Here is a 10404-nt window from a genome sequence, read left to right on the forward strand (position 1 = left end):
ATTCTCCATCATGTTCTGACAGCCCCTCTCGCCGCCCCTGCCCTGTGGGACGTCCATTGTGATGTGGAGGGAGGCAAAGGAGTGCTTGTCACCTGAGAAAATGGAGGGGGGCCTGTGTTAGGTTGCACAGCCTTCACTTTTGCGGATTCAGGCATTCCCACTCTCTCTCTGTGTCTGCCTGGATCTGCCTCTGCTCCATTCTTCCTCCCTGGCCGTCGGTGTTTCCCCCCTTTTATTGCCTCACACATCCGTCCCCATGCTCTCCTCCCTCCACCAGCCCTGTGCTTTCCTGTCAATCATACCTCCCCTCTTGTCATTGGTGCATCCCCCCTGTGACCCGGATGTTCCTTGCCCCCTGCTGTGAGGCCCCAGGTGAGATCCGTCCTCCAGCAAGGCTGCTGGGCATGGCGTGGCATGTCCACAACAGTGAGTGCGTCTGCTTTGGCGGCCTGCTTAGGACCGCCTGCTGGCAACCACACTACCGCTCCCGCCTCAACCCTTCTGTCCACCCCAGACCTGGCCAGGGACTGCTGCTGCCATGCTCTGCTGTTGGGACAGGATGGGTGATGTGTGGTCGCATCGAGTCAGGGCATCAGGCCTGCCAGCTCCTGCTCCCCCACCGAGCCCCCAGGACACCCATCGGAGGCATGGTGAGTAGAGGGACTTGGCAGTGTCTTGGACTGGGCAGCCGTCTCCCAGGTCTTGGTGGTGTTGGCCCTGCCCCCTCCTGTGGACCAAGGACTCTGGAGAGGTGGGATTGCTGCGGGCCCAGGAGAGGCTTGGGAGAGGCCAGGACACCATGGCCCAGACAGGCTGGAATTCCTGAACCCATCCCCCCATGATTCAGGAACAGGATCTCTGTCTTTGCTGGATTAAGTTTCAGCCAACTCTGTTGTGAGCAGTCAGCCACAGCCTCTAAAGCCCTAGCCAAAATGTCCGGGGCAGAGTCCGTCCTGCCATCCATTAACAGATAACAGCTTAGTGTCATCAGCATACTGGCGACAGCCCAGTCCAAATCCCTGGATTAACTGTATGAAGGGGCTCATATAGATGTTGAATAATATTGGGGAGAGGATTACCTCATGTGGAACACCACATACCATAGGGTAATGTGATAAAAACCTCTCTCCAAATGCTGCCTTCTGTCCCCAACCATGGAGAAAGGAAGACAGCTACTACAAGGCAGTTTCCTGAATCCCTGTGTAGGTGAAGCAGTGGGTCAGAAGGTAATAATTGGCTGTGTTGAACACTGGTGTTAGAGTAGCAACAACAGTGCTGATCTACCTTGATCCAGATGTCTGAGGAGGTCATCTGTGGGGCAACCAGTGCAGTCTCTGTCCCATGGTCCAGGCGAAAATGGGTCCAGAATAGGAGTCATCCAAGAACACCTGAACCTGCTTATCTACCAACCACCTTACCCAGGCTCGGAAGGTTCAAAACTGGGCAATAGTTGGTTAGGACCTTAGGGTCCAATGATGTTTTTATTCAAGAGTAGTCACCATCGCTTCCAGGCACTCTGGGACAAGTTGATAATATCTCCCAGGGAAGCTCAAATTCTGTCTCCACTGGCTTTAACAAGCCACAGATAAAGGAGGCAAGTCATGGGCTTCACAGCTGCCAGGGTCTTGTCAACTTCTTCCTGGGACAGTTGGCTGAATCGGTCCAACACTGGACCAGAAGATGACCATGGGACTTTCAGTTCATGTACTGTTTCAATCGTGGCAGGGAGGTTCAGGTGGAATGACAAGTCTTTATCTGTAAATTAGCCTGTGAATGCCTCACAGCCAGTAGCCAATTCCTTATCATTTTGTTTCCCTTGTGGTAAGGAGGCTAGTGACATAATTGTCCTAAATAATTGGGCCAGGCGAGAGCTTGCAAATGCAGCGGAGGCCACATAGAATGGAGGCAGAGGCCCATTCTTAGTGGTTTTTACTGCTATCTCATAGACTTTAATAAGTGTCCTGAAAGATGTTCTTGCTACTTCGTCACAAGTTTGCCACCATGCTCGCTCTAATTGTATGAGCTCCCACTTCAACTTCCAAAACTCTGGAGTATACCATGGAGCCTGTTTGATGCAAAGGTGAAGAGGGCACCCAGAAGTGATTTCATCGATGGCTTTGGAGATATGGCTATGCCAATCCTCCAGTTTATCCAATGAATCACAGAGCATTGTGGAAGCCAATTGGTTCAATTAGTCTCTGTGGGTAAGCATAAATTAGTATGCTGCTTAAGCAAGGAGGGGTTGGAGTGCTCAGTCGGGCCTTCAAAGCAAAGTTGTCTGATCATGGCACTGCCACCATGGCTATCAGTTCCACATCTATTCCCTCCCCTAAAAAAAATGATAAGATCCAGCATGTGGTCTGCTTGATGTGTGGGAGCTGATACAAAATGGGAGACTCCCAGTGCTGCCATGGAAGACACTAGGTCCCTGGCTTGAAAGGAGATTGCATCATTGGCATGGACATTGAAGTCACCCAGGAGTAGTAGGGCTGTCAGGGTATCTGCTGGTGTGTTAGCCAGCAGGTTCAAAACTGGGCAATAGTTGGCTAGGACCTTAGGATAGCCAAACTCTCCTCAGCATTTTATACTAGGCCCACACATTCAATATTGGCAAATTTTGGTTCATGGAGAGCCCTGGAGGAGAAAGACTCGCAGATGAGCAGCACCACCCCACCGCCCATTAGTCTGAGACTGATGAAGGACTGAGAAAGCTGAGGGGGGAAGGGGTGTTGTAGAACAAGCACAGCAGGAACTCATTTGCTTATTAGGCCACACCCCTTGTTATCACCATTGTTTTACATAGGGCTTTTTGTCGAAAAAGCTCAGCAGGGACCAATTTGCATATTAAGCCACACGCCCCAACACCAAGCCAGCTGGAACTGCGTTCCTGTGCATTCCTGCTCAAAAAAAGCCCTGGATAAAGGACTCCAAAAAGCGAAACATCACCAGAACATGTAATCAGCTTGACTGTCGGCTTCTGTCCATAATTTTCACCTATTTCTGACTTTTATAAGAGATTTTTATGAAGCACTCTGATTTGGGTGATTCCTGGATGTTTTGTTGTGAAGGAATCGTATTTTGATTATTTCATTGTTTGTAATTCGTCGCTTGCCTGTGTGTGCCACCCAGGTGGCAGAGTCTTTCACGGCGGGCTCTTTAATAAATGCTATTGGATCTAGTTTAAAAGCAATTTTATAAGAAATAATAGTGTTTGACAAATCAGTTATAACATTGACGGCGATAGATTGGAGGAGACAGTCTATTGTGTCTTTATACAGGTCTACATCTTGAGCTGCAAGATAATCCTGCAGTGTCAATGTCTTATTATTAACAGACCTGCCACTACACCTGCCAGGGGAGGGACGGTGGCTCAGTGGTAGAGCATCTGCTTGGGAAGCAGAAGGTCCCAGGTTCAATCCCTGGCATCTCCAAAAAAAGGGTCCAGGCAAATAGGTGTGAAAAACCTCAGCTTGAGACCCTGGAGAGCCACTGCCAGTCTGAGAAGACAATACTGACTTTGATGGACCGAGGGTCTGATTCAGTATAAGGCAGCTTCATATGTTCATATTAGGGGAGGGACGGTGGCTCAGTGGTAGAGCATCTGCTTGGGAAGCAGAAGGTCCCAGGTTCAATCCCTGGCATCTCCAAAAAAGGGTCCAGGCAAAATGGTGTGAAAAACCTCAGCTTGAGACCCTGGAGAGCCGCTGGCAGTCTGAGAAGACAATACTGACTTTGATGGACCCAGGGTCTGATTCAGTATAAGGCAGCTTCATATGTTCATATGTACACAACATCAATGTTGGATATCCTAGCCCCACTACCAGCATCTTTTGGGATGGGGCAATGACTGGAAGGGGACTGAGCACAACCATACCTCCACCTTCCTTTATAATACCTCACCCCACCATCATACCTCTCATATACACTCAGTCACTGGAATCCCCAATATTATTATGGCCTCCCTTCCTAGATCCTTCCAGCCCAGATCTAATCTTACCTGCCATTCACAAACAAACAATTCAGAAAACAAGGACCCTCCCTAATACAGCAGTTCATTAATAACCAGTAAACTTAACCAGGGAATTACAATTTAATTGAGCTAAGAAATATTCTTAAAAGCAAAAATGTCCCAGTGTTGTTCTCCCCACCAGACAGTCGGCATCCATCTCAAAAAAGCAGTTGCCAGTAATCTTCTGTAGGAGCAGTGGCACCAATGTACTATACTACACCAGTGCTTCTCTGGTCAGGAAGATTAAAACCATGAAAGTAAGAGTAGCACTGATTATTCATTTGTCTCTGTAGTAAACGCTGAGCATCTCATAGTGTTCAAGATGGCCACCTTCACCATATTGAACAGTTCTTGGACAGCTTCCTTGGTCTCTCTTCTAACTCTCACTGGAGGGGTGCAGAGGTGTGTGGCCTTCACAGCGTAATAGTGGTGGTGGGTTGAGGTCTCCTTCCCCTGCTATGCAGCCCTAAAATAATCCAGCCAATACTGCCAAAACCCATAGTAGTCCAGATTTGCCTCAGAAGAGACCAAGGCCAGTCCAAGCTCGCACCAGGCTCCTGAGTCAGGGACACAAGGTCTGTTAATCTCTAGTGGGCTCTCGTAACTGCATCTTATCTACAGATCCTCCTTAGACCAAATCAACTTCCCCAGCTTCACCCACTGTTCATCCACGCAGGGACTCCAACAATGGTGACCCGGCAAAGATCAACAAGCCTGCAGGAGATGGTAAACTGGCAACAAAAGTCCACAAGCCAGATGCACATATCATCTGGCAATGATTCCAGGAAATACCTAGGGGATAGAACAGGTCTATGGTGCTTGTCCTAATTGCAAGCTAAATCCATGAGACTTATCCAATTGTATTACAGTAAAAATACAGTTTAATATACAAATCCGCATAGAAGCTGCAACTCAGTGCTCCTTGCCGGGCGCCATCTTGCTGTATAATCTTGGATCCTGTGAAGAAAAACGTTTCTCCATCAGCCACATGACTAAAACTTCCCGGTAGGTCCTGTGAGTTCTGGCTAGCATAGAGACAGTGTGGGGCTAGTGAATTGTATAGTATTGTTACAAATGTGTCATTTTATCTAGGTGGTTTGGTGTAGTTTGATCTGATTATTCAGACTGGTCAGTATAACTTACTATCAACTCAATTAGACTATTACTTACTATCAACTCTATTACAAGTTGACGGGGTGTGAACTAGAGGAGACTGGCCAAGAGAGAGATCTTGGGGTTGTGGTAGATAACTCACTGAAAATGTCAAGACAGTGTGTGACTGCATCTGGATTGGGGCAGCTCAGCAGTGCTGTTGTTACTAGGGATGTGCGTTCGGCTCGGCCGAGCTGAAAATACAGCCAAATCAACGCTGATTCGGCTGTATTCGGAATCAGCTGTAGCCGATTCCCATTGCCGCCCATTGTGCGGCAGCCGAATACGGCTCGCCGCATACTTCCGAATAGCCATTCGGAAGTATGCGGCTGTCAGCTGTCAAAATTTCAAAACTTCAAAAGGCGGGAAAAGCAGCCTCTGCAGCCTCAAAGGAGCTGCTTTGCCTGGTTTCCCGCCTTTAGTGGCCTCTTCCCGCCCTCAGGGAGGGGGGGAGGGGGAAGAGGAGCCCCAGCAGCCAATCCAAAGCATGCATTTGCAAAATGCATTGGAAATGCATGCTTTGCAGGGCTGATGTTGTGTACTGTGTAGCTGATGGCCCACCCATCAGCTACATTGTTATTTTGATCTTTTGCTTACTTGGGTATCCAAGTAAGCAATGTTCTCTGGCCAATCAGAGAGAGCAGTGCTATTTTTTGAAATTGCTCTCTGTAAGGCCAGAGAACCTTTTTAAGGAGTCTTCCTGCTGGACTCCTCCATTGCTGTGTTGGTGTATGTGGTGTGGGTTGGTGTGAGAGAGATTGTGCTTCTGCTGGTGGCTGGCCCTTGGCTTCAGCTCCTGCCTGCTGCTCTCTCACTGCCTTACCAGAGACCTCCCTGGACTCAGAGAAGACAAGGTAAGACAGTTTTGGGGTTCTTGTTTTAGTTTTTGTTGGTAAAAGGACTAGAGTCCCTTTACTTGTTCAGATTTGGGTGGGTGAGTACTGGGTGGGTAGGGTAGCCTATTTGGGGTTGGGGGTTAGGTTCTGCTGGGGGTGTGGGCCTGGGGTGGGTTTTTTTTGCTAATTTGCCCATATCTTAATTTAGTGAGAGGACTTTTTAAAGTGCAGTGCCCTTTTACTTCTCCTGATTTGGGTGGCTTGGATTTCTTGGGGTTAGGGTGAAGGGTTTTTTTTGGGGGGGGGGAGTTCCTGTATTATTAAAAGTTGAGTTTTTTACTGTTTCATTGTTTGATTTTTTGCTGCTGTGTTACTTTTATCTTCAGGTTATTGGGGGGGGGGTGCTGTTTGGCCTAATTTTCATTGTTTAAAAGGCCACTTTTGTCCCCCTTTTCTTGTTGGTGAAAAGGCCACTTTTTTAACACTTGGCCTTTTGTGATTCTGCTGGTTTTGTTTTGGTTTTTTAAATTGCCTCTGGTTGGTGTGGGGGTTGGTGAGGGTGTGTGTGGGCTGGGTCACTTTCTTGTTTTTATAGAGTAGGTTGTGTGTGTTCTGTGGCAGGGAAGCTGGCACCTGGGTGAGAGACCCAGAACCAGCAGGTTTGTTGTGGTTGACCAGCTCTCCCCGTGTTGTTTGGGGCAGGGCTGGAGAGCTGGCATCTGTAGATTGTGTGTTCTGTGGCAGGGAAGCTGGCACCTGGGTGAGAGACCCAGAACCAGCAGGTTTGTTGTGGTTGACCAGCTCTCCCCATGTTGTTTGGGGCAGGGCTGGAGAGCTGGCATCTGTAGATTGTGTGTTCTGTGGCAGGGAAGCTGGCACCTGGGTGAGAGACCCAGAACCAGCAGGTTTGTTGTGGTTGACCAGCTCTCCCCGTGTTGTTTGGGGGCAGGGCTGGAGAGCTGGCATCTGTAGATTGTGTGTTCTGTGGCAGGGAAGCTGGCACCTGGGTGAGAGACCCAGAACCAGCAGGTTTGTTGTGGTTGGCCAGGTCTCCCCGTGTTGTTTGGGGCAGGGCTGGAGAGCTGGCATCTGGGTTTGCTGGCATCTGGGTTTGCAGAGCAGACCTTGAGCAGATTGTGTTTTGTGTGGCAGTGATGTTACAACTTACAACTGGGTTTTATATTGCTTCCAGGCCTGCCCTGCAGGGTTAGAGTAGATAGAGGGATGTAGTGCATTTGGGTCCTATAGAGATTCTCTGATGTGGTTAGGTTTGGCTTTGGGTGCCCCAGGAATTGGACCCCCTGGTCCAATTTTTTTTTGGCCTTGTGGGTTTTGTGTGGGACAGTGCCCTGAAGCTGCACAGCAGTTTGGGGGGCTCTCCTCAAAACCCCCTGCTCCCCAGAGCCACTTTTCCCACGACAATTACAGTGAGGAAGTGGCTAATTGGGCTTTCCCCATCATTGTTAGCAATGGGCCTTTTGGGGAGCCCAAAGACAGGGACCCCCTGGCCCAATCATTTTGGGACTTGGGGGGGTTGGAGGGGAGAGTCCCCTGCAGGTCCCCTGCAAATTTGGGGGCTCTCCCTCAAACCCCCTGCCCCCCAGTAGCCTCTAATTATGCCCTATGTTGCCATTGATTTCAATGGCCCATAGGGTATAATGATGGAATAGGGGCACCCTCTTTGGGTGCCCCTGGAATGGGATCCCCTGGCCCAATCTTTTTGGGACTTGGGGGGGTTGGAGGGGAGAGTCCCCTGCAGGTCCCCTGCAAATTTGGGGGCTCTCCCTCAAACCCCCTCCCCTCCAGGTGGCTTCAAATATACCCTATTTGCCATTGATTTCAATGGCCCATAGGGTATAATAGGGCCGTATATTCGGTAATAGCCGTGCACCTACCGTATATGCGGCTATTCCGAATACGGTATTCAGTAGTGCATGGGGAATCCGAATTTTTTTTCCCCGTGTACTTCCGAATCCGTGTAATTCCGAATTTTTTTTTTTGCACATCCCTAGTTGTTACTAGACCTGTCAGCTGTGTTTGATATAGTTGACCACCAGCTACTGTTTTGACGCCTCGCCGACATGGGGATCCAGGGGTCTGCCCTTCAATGGCTTATCTCCTTTCTTCATTGCCAGGGACAAAGGGTGGCTATAAGGGAGCAGTTATCCCAGAGACACTCACTTGTATGTGGTGTGCCGCAGGGGGCAGTTGTCTCTCCAATGCTATTTAACATCTACATGTGCCCCCTTGCTCAGATAGTTCGGAGAGATGGGCTGGGTTGCCGCCAATATGTGGATGACACCCAGCTCTATCTATTGATGGGGTGGGGGTGGGGGTTGCAGTCCAGCTGCGCCCTGGGAGATCTGGACCTGGCTTTACAAGTCGTAGTAAAATGGCTCAGGCAGAGCAGACTGAAGCTCAATCCAGCGAAGACAGAGGTCCTGTGCCTAAGTTGTGGTGGCCTGGGTAGAGAGATCCCTCTGCCGGTCTTTGATGGCACACCGTTGGTGCCAGCTTTGAAGGTCAAGAGCTTAGGGGTGTTCCTGGAGCCATTACTGGTAATGGAGGCCCAGGTAGCAGCCACTGCCAAATCTGCATTTCATCATCTTAGACGGATAAGGCAGTTGGCCCCATACCCAGAGCGCAACAACTTGGCAACAGTGATTCATGTGATGAGCACCTTGAGAATTGACTACTGTAATGCCGTCTACATGGGGCTGCCCTTGACTCAAATTCAGAAGTTGCAACTGGTGCAAATTGCAACAGCCAGTTTGTTAATGGATCTACCTGTACGGGTGCACATTCAGCCTGTGCTGGAAACATTGCACTGGTTGCCTGTGGCATTCCGGATTCGCTTCAAAGTGCTGGTCAGAACCTTCAAAGCCCTATATGGCCTGGTACCTGCCTACTTTCAGGACTGCCTCTCCCTATATGTGACCCTGAGAGCACTCCGTTCGGGGTCTCAAAAACTTCTTAAGATCCCTGGACCGAAAGAAGCTCAACTGTCCATCACGAGAGTCAGAACATTTTCAGCAATAGCCCCTGCTTTGTGGAATGCCCTCCCTGAAAACATGAGGGACCTGTGAGACCTGCCACAATTCTGCAGGGCCTGTAAAACCAAATTATTTAAACTCGCCTTTAGCCACTGAGGTGTAGATGACTGGGGAAGGCAATGGCAAACCACCCCGTAAAAAGTCTGCCGTGAAAACGATGTGAAAGCAACGTCACCCCAGAGTCGGAAACGACTGGTGCTTGTACAGGAGACCTTTCCTTTCCTTAGCCACTGAAGGGAGATAGCTATTACTCCACGGCACCGATAATCCCACTGAATCATTATAACTGAATCAAGAACATCAGAGTAATCAGAAACACACATCTTGATTTCATGATTGTAAACTTTATGATGGATTTTTATTGTGTAATTTGTTTTTAATGTCTTATGTGGTTTAAGAAGATAGAAGAAGATGATATTGGATTTCTATCCCGCCCTCCACTCCGAAGAGTCTCAGAGCGGCTCATAATCTCCTTTCCCTTCCTCCCCCACAACAGACACCCTGTGAGGTGGGTGGGGCTGGAGAGGGCTCTCCCAGCAGCTGCCCTTTCAAGGACAACCTCTGCCAGAGCTATGGCTGACCCAAGGCCATTCCAGCAGGTGCAAGTGGAGGAGTGGGGAATCAAACCCGGTTCTCCTAGATAAGAATCCGCACACTTAACCACTACACCAAACTGGCTCTCCGATAATTTGTTGTTGTTAGCCGCCGTGAGCCCGTCAGGGGAGGGTGGGATATAAATCTGATAAAATAAATAAATTTAAAAGGCCAACGGTATGCTGGGAATTATTAGAAAGGGAATTGAAAACAAATCAGCCAGTATCGTAATGCCCCTGTATAAATTGATGGTGTGGCCTCATTTGGAATATTGTGTACAATTCTGGTCACCGCACCTCAAAAAGGATATTATAGAATTGGAAAAAAGTCCAGAAAAGGGCAACTAGAATGATTAAAGGATTGGAACACTTTCCCTATGAAGAAAGGTTAAAACGCTTGGGGCTCTTTAGCTTGGAGAAACATCGACTGCGGGGTGACATGATAGAGGTTTACAAGATTATGCATGGGATGGAGAAAGTAGAGAAAGAAGTACTTTTCTCCCTTTCTCACAATACAAGAACTCGTGGGCATTCAATGAAATTGCTGAGCAGTAGGGTTAGAACGGATAAAAGGAAGTACTTCTTCACCCAAAGGGTGATTAACATGTGGAATTCACTGCCACAGGAGGTGGTGGCGGCTACAGGCATAGACAGCTTCAAGAGGGGTTAGATAAAAATATGGAGCAGAGGTCCATCAGTGGCTATTAGCCACAGTGTGTGTGTGTGTGTGTGTGTGTGTGTATATATACGGTACATATATA

The sequence above is a fragment of the Heteronotia binoei genome, chromosome 13, assembly GCF_032191835.1.
Source record: "Heteronotia binoei isolate CCM8104 ecotype False Entrance Well chromosome 13, APGP_CSIRO_Hbin_v1, whole genome shotgun sequence".
Taxonomy (NCBI): Eukaryota; Metazoa; Chordata; class Lepidosauria; order Squamata; family Gekkonidae; genus Heteronotia; species Heteronotia binoei.